The sequence below is a fragment of the Struthio camelus genome, chromosome 1 (assembly GCF_040807025.1).
Source record: "Struthio camelus isolate bStrCam1 chromosome 1, bStrCam1.hap1, whole genome shotgun sequence".
Classification (NCBI taxonomy): domain Eukaryota; kingdom Metazoa; phylum Chordata; class Aves; order Struthioniformes; family Struthionidae; genus Struthio; species Struthio camelus.
This window is the reverse complement of record NC_090942.1, coordinates 202,254,847-202,269,647: the sequence shown is the minus strand read 5'-3', so window position 1 is coordinate 202,269,647 and position 14,801 is coordinate 202,254,847.

Here is a 14,801-nt window from a genome sequence, read left to right as displayed (position 1 = left end):
GCGCAGGCCGCTGCCGGAGGCGCTGCTGCGCGGCAGCGAGGGCCTGGCCGCACCTGCAGGTGTAACCGCAGCCTCTGCGCCGAGCCCTGAGTCCGAGCAAGGCCAGAGAAGACCTCGCTGATGCATCTCACCCTGGAAAAGCCTTAAGAGAAGCGTGCAGCCCGGAGCGGTCCAAGCCGAGAAGATGCTGGAGGCTGGAGCTGGGCCTGGGCCTGTGAATCACGTTGTCCCCTTTAGACAAGGTCAGAGCTGAGGAGGAAAGGGCGGGCAAAGCTGCAGCTCGGACCAGTGCGGGCGTAAGCGTTTGTGTAACCTGGAACGGCGTTAGTTTTAAGGAGCCCAGAAGAACGTGTAACTTGCATGAGCGTAGCCTCAACCCTGAATTTGACCCAACTCCTGCAGGCTAATTTGCCTTCTGGTTGCTTTAAGTACAGCTATAAAACAAAAAAAAGTTTGACATATCCAACAGATATGGCTCCAAGAAGCCATATACGCTCGACGACACGAGTGTAACATGAAGGCTGGAACAAGCATAGGCCAGGAGTCGATTTCCCGGTTTTGCTGGAACCTTTCATGCGACTTCGTTAGACATGTGTCATTTTCCTTTTTGATTTCATATTTGTGCGGGCGGGCGGCGCAGGCCCAGCCGCACCAGCCCTCGACGCCGGTGGGCCGCTCCGGCCACCGCCGTGACCACCGGACTGGAGGTCACCAGCGAGCCCAGGAGCCGCCGACGAACCCCTCCTTATTTACGTTGTAGTGACAGCGCAACTCTGTGCCCCCTAAGCGCTTTCCCTCAACTTTCCATTTGATTTCACCTGAGGCTTTTCTACAGGAAGAGTTACAACTTAAGCTCCTAATTTAGGGCCTGATTAACCCGCTGCTGCGTCCCGGCGGGGCCATCCTTGCTGACCTGAGAAACGGCAGCGCGCCGGCAGCGTTCGCTGCGGCCTGTTAATGCCAGCGGCCAACCCCAGCTCTTTCCTCTTGGGAAGACGACAACCGTGCCCGAATCCCGGCGCCCACAAGTAGATGCCCCCCTGGGCGTTGGGCAGGCGCTTCGGGCCCCACCGCCGCCAAGCCGCGGTAACGCAGAGACGCAGATAGCAGCGGTTTTGATGCCTTGGCGCCAGCGTGTTGCTACAGGGCTGTTCTTCTTAGCTGCTTCAGCAAGAGCGCAGCGTCAGGCAGGAGTCGATGAGGGGTGGGGGCTCGAAACGGGGGGCCGCCGGGGAACCGGCGGGCAGATAAAGGCAGCGCCCCAGAAAGGAGGCCGAGAGGTGGACGGGAGCGGTGGGGAGGCGAAAACGGGGCGGGGGGTGGGCAAGGCTAGAGCCGGGGAGGAAAAGGAGGGGACCGCATGCGACGCAGAGGGTACGAAATTGCCCAAACACCCGTTAAGGAAGGCAGACAAATCTTACGGAAAAATCCAATATGCATCGAATAGCAGTTAAAAACGTGAGGGAACAATGACCGCAGGCTCTCTTTGCACAAATGCTTCTGAAAGCAATTTTTAGGCACCGGCTGAATCTGATGCACAGGTGATTTATGTGTCTCCACTTAAAACGAAAGCTCTCAACATTTTCTTGGCTGGCCTGGGACGCTCTAATTCCCCACTTACTGCTTCAGATACTTTTCCTTTTTGAACGAACACAGCTGTGTTATGCATATTTTTTAGTTCAAAAACTACTCATTAGAGCACATTTCATGACCCTTGAATTCACAAAGGCATTCGAGCGCTTTTCTGAGTGTCCGAGACAAGGATATTAGTCACACTCACTATATCTCCATTTTGCAAAGTGAAGATGAGTTTGCTATCATGGACCTTTAACTACCTACGCCTTTCCTGGCAGATTCCCCTGCACCAGCCTGCGCCTGCAATTCACAACTGCAATTATGCCTTAAATACAGTAAACTTCCAACCGAGCAAGCCAACAGCGGTTATCACTTAATATGACTTAGCTACCTGTGAAGAAGGAAGCTCACTTCAGAATCTTGTATCATTTTCATTATACTTTTTTTTTTTTTGCACTAACCAGAAATATTTTTACTTGACAATTTCTTTTAGGAGGTAGCATCTCCCTTTCCTATTAGAAATGTTTGGGTGCCTTCCTTACACCCTTGACCAGTTCGGGAGCAGCTCCAGAAAATAGCAAAAGCATCACGAGAGACACTTCTTTCACTGAAAGAACTCAGCTTTCTAACAGCTGAGCTTGCCCATCAGAGGAAAAAAAAGACACACATGGAGTTTGCACAGGTCTTCACAGAAGCATTTTGCACATTGAGCTGGAAGGTAACGAAGTTGCGCTACAGCACACCTAAAAGCACTTGCAGCTTTTGCTTTTGAATTCACTAAAATAGGAAAGTTGCAGGTAGATTCAGTTTACAACTGCAGTTCAGCTCTTAATCCTTCTCAGGAGCAACCTACAGTTATTTGGTGATTAACCAGTGTTCCTGTGTTTTAAGACATCATGATATCCATTCGCTTAAGATCCACCATAATGTATTGACTTTTATGTTTTTTTGGTTCTCCTTCACACTTTTAAATATGGAATATTCTTCTCTAGTATATGAAGCATTACTACAGCTAGGCACAGATTCAGGAGCCTGGAAGGTCCCTGAAAAGTCACTATATGGTGGCCCCAATCGTTCCTCCTTGGACATCTACTTGCAGGCACTGCTCAGGACGGGACCTTTAGAGAGGTGGAAGGCAGATGGACCTGGTCTGACCCACGACAGTTGTTCTGAGGCCCTTGCGCTACCTAAACTGTGCTTTATCCAAGAGAAAAAGCAATTGTCCTTAAATATATACACTTTGTTGAACATTGCCCTGTGCAGTAGATTTCACATGCAACATTTATGGCATTAAGCTGTGAGACAAGAGGCTTGTTAGCTGTCCAGTGCTGGTGTGTGGCACAGTAGTCTCATTTCCTCCATTCAAAAATTATTTTGACAATTACCTATTAATTCTGAGAACACCTGCAAATCTTCGCCCTCCAGTGCTCGTTTTCCTTTCCAGCACTCGCTCCACCTTTCGAGTTCTCTGCTTTCATGCCTTTGCTCCACTCGCTTTCCGACACCGTTTCAAGGCCATTTCGTGACACAAGCACTACGTGCCCTTCTCCTTTTCTGTCTTTATCACAAACCACAGCCTCCTCCCCATCACACATGACTGAAGCTTTTTGCCTCTCTCATCTGCAAAGCCAACCCATTTCCCACCTTAGCCTATCTGGTCCAAAAATGTCTATATGCTTTACCAATTCCTGACTGCAGCTCCTCATCTCTCTCCTCCCAGTGTCCAGTGCTTTCCATGCAGCGCAGGTCACATCACTTCCCCCTCGCCCCAGCTACTAGCTTTCCCAGACCTCTCACACCTGCTTTTCACCGCTTTGTCCTCTGCGTCTTTTCCCCAGGCACCACCTCCACTGAATCTTTTCTCATTCTGCCATATTCTCCCCACATTCCCAGGAGATACTTCCCCAATTCCCTTTGCCAGGTCAGGGCCTCTGCCTTGGTGACTAGTCAGAGGGACAGGGAAAGCCCCAGCAGACACGTGTGCTCCTGGTGTGTTAATGCTAGACACTGCTGAGCATCGTGAGTGGGACCAGGAGCAAGTCTCCAGCAGCAGGAACCAAGCGAACTCACAAGATATGTCCTTTCCTAAAAAAGCAGCCCATCCTTATTCTTCCCTTTCCCTCTGCGTCCATGCCCAGCTCACAAACGTCTCCCAGCCCATGCAGAAGGAGCCGCGTTTCAGTGCCAGGCTGGGTGCATGGCCACCTTTCTCCAGATCGAGACGAGCGCCACCTCTCCTCCCCACACCAGCACCAACCGCTCAAGCCCACGTACCAAACGGCAGCGTGAGGAGGAAACTCGACTGCAAAAGCCCACCAGGCCTGTGAGGTGCCATGGCACAGCCAAGCCAAGGGGCAGCCATTGAGGACCCTGACACGGCAAGAAGCGCCACTGCGTAAATCCTGGTTGTGCAGGTGGAGCGGTGCTGCTGGACTATTAATTGCCCCAAATGGCCACTGGGCATACGAACACCGACTCCTCTCCAAACGGCAGTCACTGCTGGATCCAGGATCTCCTTCCATGCCTTGTTAGTTTATTCACGTTTCAATGGCTCAGAGGTTCATCTGCAGACAGTAATTTGTCAGCTGCCTCTGCAACTGCAGCTGCATCTCCTCGAAGCCAGCTGGCACACGCCGGCAGTCCGCGGGCAGTGCACGGCTAGCGAGGCCTTGGACCAGCTATGTATACAGCATGTATGTATACAAGCTAGGTATACACCTACAGCAAAACGCTACCTTCTTGGGGATTCAGAAAAGAGCAGCTTGAACTAGCAAGCTGATTTAATCATCCAAGTGTGCTGCCACTACAAAATACTTGCACTAAACGCATTTGTACTGACCTGCTGTGTGCATTGTCTAATCAATCATCTAATGTGTCTCATTTCCAGCCCGTTCCGGGACGGTCTAGGGATCAAACATTGGACCATAACATGTTTATAATGTACTAAAGCCAGCTGAGCAGCTCACACCATGAGGGCGCATCAGCAAAGTTTATCTTCTTGTTCTTTACTCTTCACATTCTTTTCTATATTTAGGACAATCGTGTGTACACAACATTCAGCCCGAGTGTGGGAAGAACAAGCAAATATCAAGGCAAGCTTTGAGCTTAGGAATCCCTCGGGACTGTCAACAAGTCACAGACAGCTGCTACAGGAGCAGATGAAATATTAAGGGTGTAATGGCAGTTGTAGCTATAATGATTCATTCCCAAGGAGCAAATGATTATATGCCTTGACTTTTAAATGCATATTCAAGTTTATCACCTTGGGGAGCATTTTTGAAAGTGTCCCAGTCCCACGTTGAGGAATGACCCAGGCTTTAGTAACTGTTTATGTTCCCAGGTCACTTAAGCACTTCTGAAAGTTTAACAGAACCTAAGAAGGGATTTCTCTAGTAGTGCATGCTGAAACACAAGATTTCCTGTTAGAAAGAAACCTTCAGTGAGGTAAAATAAATCCTGCTGCTCAGTTATCCCCATTCTCTGGCAGCTTATTAAGCAGGGCAGCTCCATAGCAACTCAGACGTTTGAGCATTAATTCCCCTGTAACTCTGACGACCGACTAGTGCTGCCGAACCCAAAGGTTCCTAGTTCAAATCCCAGCAGGGATTAATTCCTCCGCCAGCTCAGGCGCTCTTGCAGGATCGTTCATACCGTTAATTAAGTAACCTAATACAAACGTGCTCGTGGCTAGAAAGACGACTCAGTAAACGCAGCCTCTTCTTAGACAAGAAGTCCCATACGGAGACTCCACGTAGCGCCCCGATGGCGGCAGAGAGCCAGCGAGGGCGCCCCAAGGGCCACCCCAGCGCCGGTGCTGCTGCTGGCGACCACCCGCTGCGGTGTCCGCTGGGGGCTTCGCTGGCGGGGACGGGCAGAGCGAGGCTTCGCTCGGCGCTGCTTGAAGGGGTGGATTCTGCTGCTTGCCTTGGGGCGCCGGTTCAGAGGGACTCTCGGACGCTGTCAAGAGTGTGAAATAGGAGACGTGAAAAGCCCTGCAACCACACAGCCGAGCACCCCCTGGGCCAGGAACGAGGGCCACAGAAAAAGCCCAGGAGGCCTTAAACCAATAGCCTCAACCTGCAGCTACCGCACCGGGTCCTACACAGCTAAATACGTGGTTTCTGCGTAGAAGCACGCTGGGTTTGCAGAGCCAGGCTTGAGAAATGCGTGTCAACATTTCAATGCCTGCAGGCAACGAACGGGACTTCTGCCTCCCGCCGCCAGGGAGCCGCGTCTTAATGACGGAGCATCGCCCTGGCCGGCAGGAGCCCGGCTTTGATGCAGGCTCCAGCTGCTGGTTCGCCGGGCCTGCGTCTCGGGGCCATATCTGCACTAGGAGCTTCTCCGCACAGACATAACACAGCAACTTCAAACAGCCCCAGCTGCGCCGCCCGGGGCGAGAGCGCCAACGCCAAGGCAGCCTGGGGGCCATATCTGGCTCGCAGTGTGCCTTCGTCCCACTCCTTTCTTCTGGGACCTGCAAATAAACAAGCCGTACTTAGGTATAGCCTATCAACTATCCCTGCGTCAGGTAAGGAGGGAGCAACTTGGTCATCGTGATGCCACCGAGTTATCCGTGCTGCAGTTTCCCTTTTTGGCGGGCTTTGGCTGCAACAGGAAATCTGAACAAAACGCTAAATGCCAGCAAGGCAGTAGATTGCCTTTCAGAAGGGAATAACAACAACATTATCAACAACAAGATCTATCGTTTATATACAGATAGTTATTAAAAAGGTAATTGGAAGGAAATCTCATAACGTTTTAATGAAGTACAAACAGTGGTATTACAGCACCTTTCACGTTATCCAGGTGGGTGTGATTCCACTGAGTAACTGAGCCTCGCAGGTTTGGGCTGCAAACGTTTCTCCACGTATGCAAACATCATAAACCGAAAACACGTCCATTGAAGCGAAACTTTAATGTTTGCAGTCCCACATTCACAAGCATTCGTAACAATGGGACTGTATCTTGCTCCAACAACCACAGACCTTAACACAAATGAAATAGTTGTCATGTAGTAGCATCTACAATATCTCCATAATCAAAAAGCAATACGATGTCCTCAATATTAGGATCTAAACATTTTCAGCTGGAAAGCCAGGGCTCTCAGAAGTCTCGCTATAATCGTTAAGACACCGACTGCCTGGTTTTCTGCTTTACCTTTGAAAATCACACCCCCAGCACTGCTGCAAGTCAGGTTACTAGTTGAAGCTTCTTTGATATTCTGCATATTGTTTGTATAACCTTTTCATAGCACTTACAGCATTAGTGCTGTACTAATAAGGAAGGAGGCTACGGAGAGGTGCATTTCTCCTTGCCCGACTTGCCCATCTTTGTGTCAGTATTTGTACAACCAGCAATGCGTAGGAGGGTGCAGTATTTATGGTGTAGATAGAAAAGGCAAATAAACTATGGTAGAAAAGAAAAACCCCGTTTCACAGGCCACAGCCTGAGTGTGGTGTCACTCCTCCTCCCTGCCTGCAGCCTTCAGAGCGCCTGGTTTCAGCCCTGCCATCAAGGTGGAGAGAAAGAGAGAGCACGGTGTATCCAGAGCACTGTTTTTTTCCAGTCTGCATTTGAGAGAGCAGGAATGAATTGCCCTGATTTGGGTATCATCTCACCCGACTTCAGCCTGGTTGACTGGGTGACGCCAGCGGAGACCAGTAAGACCCCAAGGAGCTTGCCCATGGCCCCCAGCGCAGCTGCAGCACAGTCAGAAACCCAGCTTGCATCCCTTGCTCAGCGCTTTCACCGATCGCCCTCCATCAGCCACCAAAAATCCAGACTTGTAGCATAGCCTTGTATCAAAATAACTGACACAAACACACTGGCCCAAACAGAAATCATGTACACGAGGAGTGATAGCTCTGCTGGCTCTCCATATGGGACTCCTCTTCAGGGTAAGTCAGTGTAAATAGCATTAATTTATTTGGGGGATTTACTATAATTAAGGAAGTGCTGGGTGTTCTTGGGCAGGGAGAGAGTTTAAATCCCTGCCTGAACGGATGCTAAAAGAGAACAAAGAAAATGCATTCAAAACAAATATAAAAGAAAGATTAATAAAATATAGGTTTCAGTTCAGTGGAAGGGGAAGGTGGTAAAAAGCAGCACCAGTATGAAAGGGAGGGTCCATATTCAGATGATTTGACATAAAAAGGACTTTTCTCCAACAGTTAGCCAGAAACCCAAAGTGTTTCATCCACCCTATCATTTGCCCTTTATTTAGGAGGAGTTAAAATAAAACTCTGGGACTTCAGCCAAGCCACCAACTTCAGCTCCAGCTTTACATGGCTACTCTTTCCGTGTACATATTATTATCAGTGTTTCAGGTCCTGATAAACATGCTGTACGTGCAGCTCCCACTGTTAACAAAGCCTCTCAAGAAATCACACAAACCAACTTTGGCCCTTAAACACTCATTCAGAGCACCAGCGCTAACAAAGCTGCATTTTGCATGGACGGGAGCGCCCTTTGGTGGACTGAGAGCCTCCTGGCCTGGCTGGGGCACCAAGGACGTCTCGCTCCTCCAGGCCCTCTGGCATGGACAACCAGGAGCTCCAGCCACAATCTTTGCCTCCATTGTGACTTTCGCAGGAGCGCCCCGGCTCACCTCGTCCCTGGCCATCTTTTTCCCTCAGGAACATCATCACCTTTGAGCTGAGACTTCCAGCTCTTCATCCAATTTGACTGGATGGGTTCAAAATTCCCTGGAGGAAAGGGAGACAGTGCACGTTCAAGCATGACGGTGCATCCCATTTCCTTTGCAAACCAGCTCACCACCTGGGTGAACAGTGAAAAAGAAGGGGAAAAGCTCAACGGTTCTGCTTATTTGAACAAGTCCTCCGCTTCTGAACCTGTTACCCAGAGTGAGGTGACTGGAATCTGAAATGTTTTCCATTGGCACAAAAGGTCCTGATAAACAGAGGAAGTTCTAAAATGGGTTTAACTTTTACGGTTTAGCTTGTGACAGGCAGAAACAAATTGAAAGGTTTCTTTTTTTTTGCCAAATGAAACAGATAAAGCTGGAGAGGTAAGACAGGCTGAGAAATAAACATAAAGCAGAGGAAGAAAATGAAAATCTGCAAAAAAAAAAAAAAAAAGAAACATTGAGACTCACTGATCTAAGATTTCCAAACAGCTAAACAGCCGCTTCTGGCAGACCAAGGGAAAGACTTGGAAAGCAGGATAGCTCGCAGATGAAATAAGGAACTGTTCAAGAGGTTGTATGTTAAAGTAGCCCCTTTCTGTACTCAGTCAGCCAACATCGGTTCTTCATATATGTTCCAGGTAGTCAGAAACCAAGGAAAGAAAAAAATAAAATGCAGATTTGGCTGGAAAACCTGAGACTGCAACTGTACTAAAACTACTTTGTCTTGGGAATTTAGCTTAAAAAACAGATGGAATCAAAGACAACTAATTTGATTAAGTAGAACAAGTTGTTTAAATGCCTATTTAGGGAAAACACCACCAGCAAGTCAGCACTTTGTTTAGCAAAATGCCTTCTACGTTAAATAGTCTCAGCAGGAGCGATACCTACAGGCACACAACGCTTCCCGGGAACAAAGGAGGACTTGGCCATTGTGCTTGCATCAGGGCAAGACGAGATGACAAATTACACTCACAGGAAGCTAGGCAGAAGGTTTTTCAGGAGGGTGAGGGAACAGGTCTGATCTGAACGTATCTGTGGTTAAAGACATCTAACACAGGAGACTTTTTTTGTCATAGCGGAATTAGGTGACACATGCTAATAGCACTCCCTCTTTCTTGCAGCATGCAGTTACATCTCAATTTCTGAAGAAACTTACAAGGTGACAGTTTGCTTTTTCAGCCCCTTAGCTACAGTGCATGATGTTTGTGCAACTCTCAAGAGACAGCAAACTGTAATTTAAGCTCTCATTTGTAATGAATGGGATTTACAATGGCTAGCATGAATCATTTTGATAACACACATAATTAGTTTTATAGACGTTTTAGTGTGTTATAGAAGCTGCTATATTACTTGTATTCCCCCCAGGGCTCTCTTATAATTCTGTTATAGCTCTGTTCTTCTAGCACACAGATGTAGACGAGTGAGCACATCTCTACCTAAGAGAAGCATCTGAAGACAAGACCTTCAACTCAATTTTGCTGCATTTTTCACTTCTAAAATCTATGTGAAGAAATGAGATAACGTTTGCATTTCAGCACTCCCACTGTTCGGAGCTGGAAGATCTTCTTTTCCTCCCATACAGGCAATAAACCGCCTCTGTGCAGCTCATTACTGTCAGGAGCAGATTCTGCAACTCAGCAACCCGGAGCTGGGATGCCTTTCAAATAACCTTGGGGGAAAATCCTCACCAGGTATAAATATAGGTCTTTAATAACTTCATCTGAGCCATATGGAAATTTATACTGGCTGAGGCTTTGGCTCCCTCCTGAGAACGGCAAAGTGAGTTGACTGGATTCTGCCTCCATTCGGAGGAAAACGAGGGTGGATAGAGTGGGCGCTACAGCACACCGAGAAACACTTCTGAGTTCATAAACATTTCTTCTTTCGTATGTTTTTTGATCACTGAAAGCAGCTATGATGAATCCGCTGAGCCCTTGTAGCTATTTTTAAAGGGTACACCTAAGGAGCACAATTTATTTTTTAAAAACTGCCCTACTGTGACTGTACTAAAAGAGGTCAATGAGCTTGCCCAACCCTCCTATTAAAGGCTGCTGCAAACATCCACCAAACAAAGGCCTCTGGTCATACTTAAGGGACAAGCTAATACTCAGATACCCACCTGACAAGTTACTATTACTCATTAAGCACAACTGCTGTCCTGTGGCACCCAGAATAGAGGGGCTTGCCCACTCCAGCTGGCACGAGCTTGGAGACGCTTGGCCCGTGCAGCAGGTCACGCTGGGTGCGTTTCCGCGTGGCCCCGCGCGCCCGCCGCGCAGGGAAGTCGGCAGAGAAACGCTCAAGCACGAGAGACACTCGAGGCTGTATGGGGACGTGCCACGGGCGATTGTGGGCAGGGTGGGAAGAACGTATCGTTCTGCCGTTTGGCTTTTCCTTGACACGAGCACAGCCTCCAGGTCAGAGCCACGGCCCGACGCGCCCCTCGCCGTCCCCCCCGTGGCTCACCCCTTCGGGTCCTGCCCCCCTGCAGCTGCAGGAGCAGCGGCAGAAGGGAGGCGTTTGGCAGCGTCTAAGGTGAGGGGGCTGTAAGGAAGCGGAGGGACCAGTGCCAAAAGCCACTTCCTAAAACTCTGAATGTCGTAAGACTAGTTAAAACCGTTTTATCCTATATATTCAAAATGGTATTGTGTAGTGCAATATTAAAATACTACACTTAGTTGCATAAATTGTCATAGAAGTCAGACAAATCAAACAGTTGTGGCACGTGACTGCTGAAAAATGGTAACTTCTCCAAAAAAAGGTTCTATGTTCCCTCTATAGTTATCGGAGCAAGAAAAAGCATTGGCAAGAGATGGCTCGTCCCACTGCAAAGCAGGTAGGATATATCCCTTTTAGGAGGTGCCTGCTTCTTCTCATCAATCATAAAGTGAGGCCGCGCGGCAAACTTTAGCCATCTACAAGTTGTCTTCTAGGCTAAGCTAGGCAAGAGACATCCCACTAAATTTCATCACTATTTCTACAACTCCACACCAGCAGAGCAACAACCAGTTATTCTGTCTCATCTTTATCAGCACTTTGCTTCTGGTTTCAGTATTTTGTCTTTTAACAGATTATGTGGATACTTCCTCCGAATAACAAGCCTTAACGATTTCCTACAATTGCATAGCTGCAGAGCGCCCTGGCGCTCCTTTTAAAGAGCCATCTGCAGAAGAACAGCTGCGGCCAGCGTACTTAAAAGGTAAACAGGGGAAGATCAGAAGGGCCGACAGGCAGTCCTGCTGGTGCTGATTTATGCTTCCTTATCGTTTATCTCCTTCCCTCTCCTCCCTCAGCACGCTGGTTGCTCTCCCACGGTACTTCTCTCAGGGAAATCGATGTGCTTTCTTTCGGCAATAATTTTGTTTCTATTCTGCAGTTCTGTAAGTCTTCTAATTTTAATGTAATAGTCCTCTTTTGGCATACTGTAAATCTGCCAGGGTAAAAGCACTTAACTTGAACTTGTTCCCACCACCATGTAAATAAATCCCTGGCCCTGGGAAAAGAAATTCTCCAATACTTTGCCCAGAAGTGCTCTGAAATACCAGATGCACAGGGCCTCCCGCTTGTACAACAAGCAAGGGAAGCTCTTTGGGTCCCGCAGCTTTTCCAGCTCTCCGCTCCGGCCTCCCTTCCGACCGGCAAAACCTGAAGCAGGACAGCTCCCCCAGGAGCGCAGACTTGCTACCCTCATGGCAGAACTTCCTTCCAAGTGTGCTGTTCATTCATAGCTCGTAACACCATAAAAGATGGTTGTCCTCTTGCATAAGAAAAGGCTGTGGGACTTCTTCGAATTAACCTGAACTAGAGCATATTTTCCAGAAAACTGCCTGATTTTGATTTACATTTCAAGTGATGATCAGTCAACTACAGCAGAGTCCTTCACTTGTGTTCCAGTGCTCAGTTCCTGCTGTCAAATTAGCTGAAATGCATATTTTCTGAGCCTTAATTTTCTGAGACGTTACTATGGCTGGATAACAGTGATCTATCCTCTTCGTTACTTCTCATTCCCCCAATTAGTATCATCTATGAAATTTGTTTCTTATTCAAGTTACTGTACAGTATTAAATAATTTGTTTCTCTCATCCATGATATGAACATCATTTTTTTTTTCAACAGAATTTATTAACTCTTTATGAGAAGGTCACTGTGGCAAGATCTCTTTTCTGGAAACACGTTCTGATTAGCACCAGAATATCCTCTGATTATGCAAGTCCTGCCAGGAGCTCCATTATTTTGCTATACATTCATTTTAAAACTTTACACACTGGTTCAAGTCTGACCCACTGTACAGCTGTTCTTAACATCTGTAGCAGTAGGAAGGAAAGTATTTTATCAAAATACGATAATTCTTCCATCTGGCTTTTCACTGAAGACGATATAGGAACATTTTTCAACACGTCTGCCTTTTCTGTTATCTCCATTTTATACTTACTCCTTTGTAAAAACACTAAGATAAAATCCTTCTATTTTAATCTCCCTAATTTTGTGACCGACAGGTCATTTTGCTTCTGTTATGAATATTTTTTCTTGCTGGTTTTTAATTTATATTCAATTCTTCCTTGACCTATTTTATTCTCCTTCTCACCTACTGAACTGTTGCCCTCTGTTCATTTTATCTTTTCAGATAATTTAGAAATTTCATTTAGAACAATCATGATTCAATTTTAATTTTCATTTAAAATTCCATGAAGCACCAGTTGAGTTTATTTCACTTACTGGAAAGCAATTATTAAACAATATTTCAGTCTTTCTTAGGTGAATCAGAAGAACAATCACAGCAAACATGGAAAAACGCTTAGCTGACACCTCAGGCTATCAAATGTTGGCCACTTTTTTTTTTTTTTTTAATATACGACTTATCTATATAGTTTTATTTCAGTATTGCAGGAAGGTGTTATTTCTTCTAAAGATTTTCACTATTTACTTTCTATAGCAGCTAAAATACAAAACAATTCTCCAGTTCTGTAAGTCTTCTAATTTTCAGATTAGAAGCATGACACTGAGCTGCAGTATTACAAAATCAACTTTTGGACAGCTAATTCAGTAGCCCCAATGGGAAAATATGAAATGCTGGAAAAGGATTGCAGTGGTTTTTACATTTAAGGAGACTTACATTGCTGGTCACAAGAGAGATCTCACGTTACTAAAAGCACACATATTTTCTGGAAAATAAAAGTCTCTCAAAGAGAAAAAAAAAAAAAAAGGAAAAAGCGTCAGACATTTGAACAGCTGGAAGCATTTTTGGAACTACCAAGAAAGAGAAAAGTTATTTTAGAATAATATTTCCCTTTCTGTAGTAAGCATCATAGTGGTGATATATTATGTTCTCAAGAGACTTAATCTTGTCTACTGTTCAGTCCTCAAAGGTATTTCATAAAATAAAAATCACTGGAGTCAACAGAGTTTCTTCCAAAAAAACCCCTCAAAAAACGAAGCTGTCATTCTGAGTTATATTTATTTTACTATCAGCTCTTGTGTTTGTCAAATGTCCCAAGGGCAATGACTCTGCGACAGTAAGTTTAAGTCTATTTTGCTGCGGCAAAAGATGAGATTTTGTTCCCTTTCTTTGTCTATATCTGATTTCAGTATTAGGAAGAAGTTATTTGATGCCACTCTGACAAAAAAGGATTGTTGTTTATAGGATCAAAAGAGATAGTGAATTAAGAAAGTAACAGCAGTCACAGGCATAAACCAATGACTCGCATTTATATTTAGGCAAAGCGTACCTAATAAACCCTAGAACCAACGTCACTTCGATTTCTTTCAAAGTAAAATCTAGGGCAGATCTCCGAAGTTTAAATACTCTGATTATTCCATCAATTACGATGCTTCATTTTCTTTACAGCAATGCTACAAGGCCCATGTCAGGATGAGGATTTCCTTTTGCTAAGTTCTTTTTGTCACCGTGAATCTTTTAACATGTGCCAACTCCAGATTACTGGTAGTTTGTTCCAGTACAGAAAACATGCAAAAAACAACAAAAGACTCCCTTGCCAACACCCTGTAATTCCTTTTGACGCATATTTCCATTATTCCATGAGGGGCTGTTAAATTTATGTTCATGAGTTATTGTATCCTTTCAAGAATTTTCCATCTTCACAATACTTTCTTTCTTACACCTAAACTTAAACTTCTTTTGTTTTTTTATCACTGATCTTGTTACAAAATACCCATGTAGTTTGTTAGGTGAAACCATTGTTTCCTTCTTCTTAGTGACCAATTGCAGATACAGAATGTAGACAAACATGCAACACAGAGACCTGCTTGTGGTAGATGTCTGAAAACATGCCTGCTATTGTTCAGTGAAAAACATTTCATATCTAAAAATAGCTAAAATCAGTTCTAATAGAATAGCAGTACTATTCATACAAGACAAATTTCCTGAATAGTTATCATGCATAAACAAAGAGAGAAGGTAGAGTAAAATATCAATTAATACCTGATAGCACAAATCCTGTTTAAAAAACAAGTTACTATCCAGAAAATGAAAATAAATTCATTGTTCTCTCCTTTTTGCCCTCTACAATTATCCTTCATTTAATTGTCTGCTATCCCACTCCATCAGCAATCACTCATA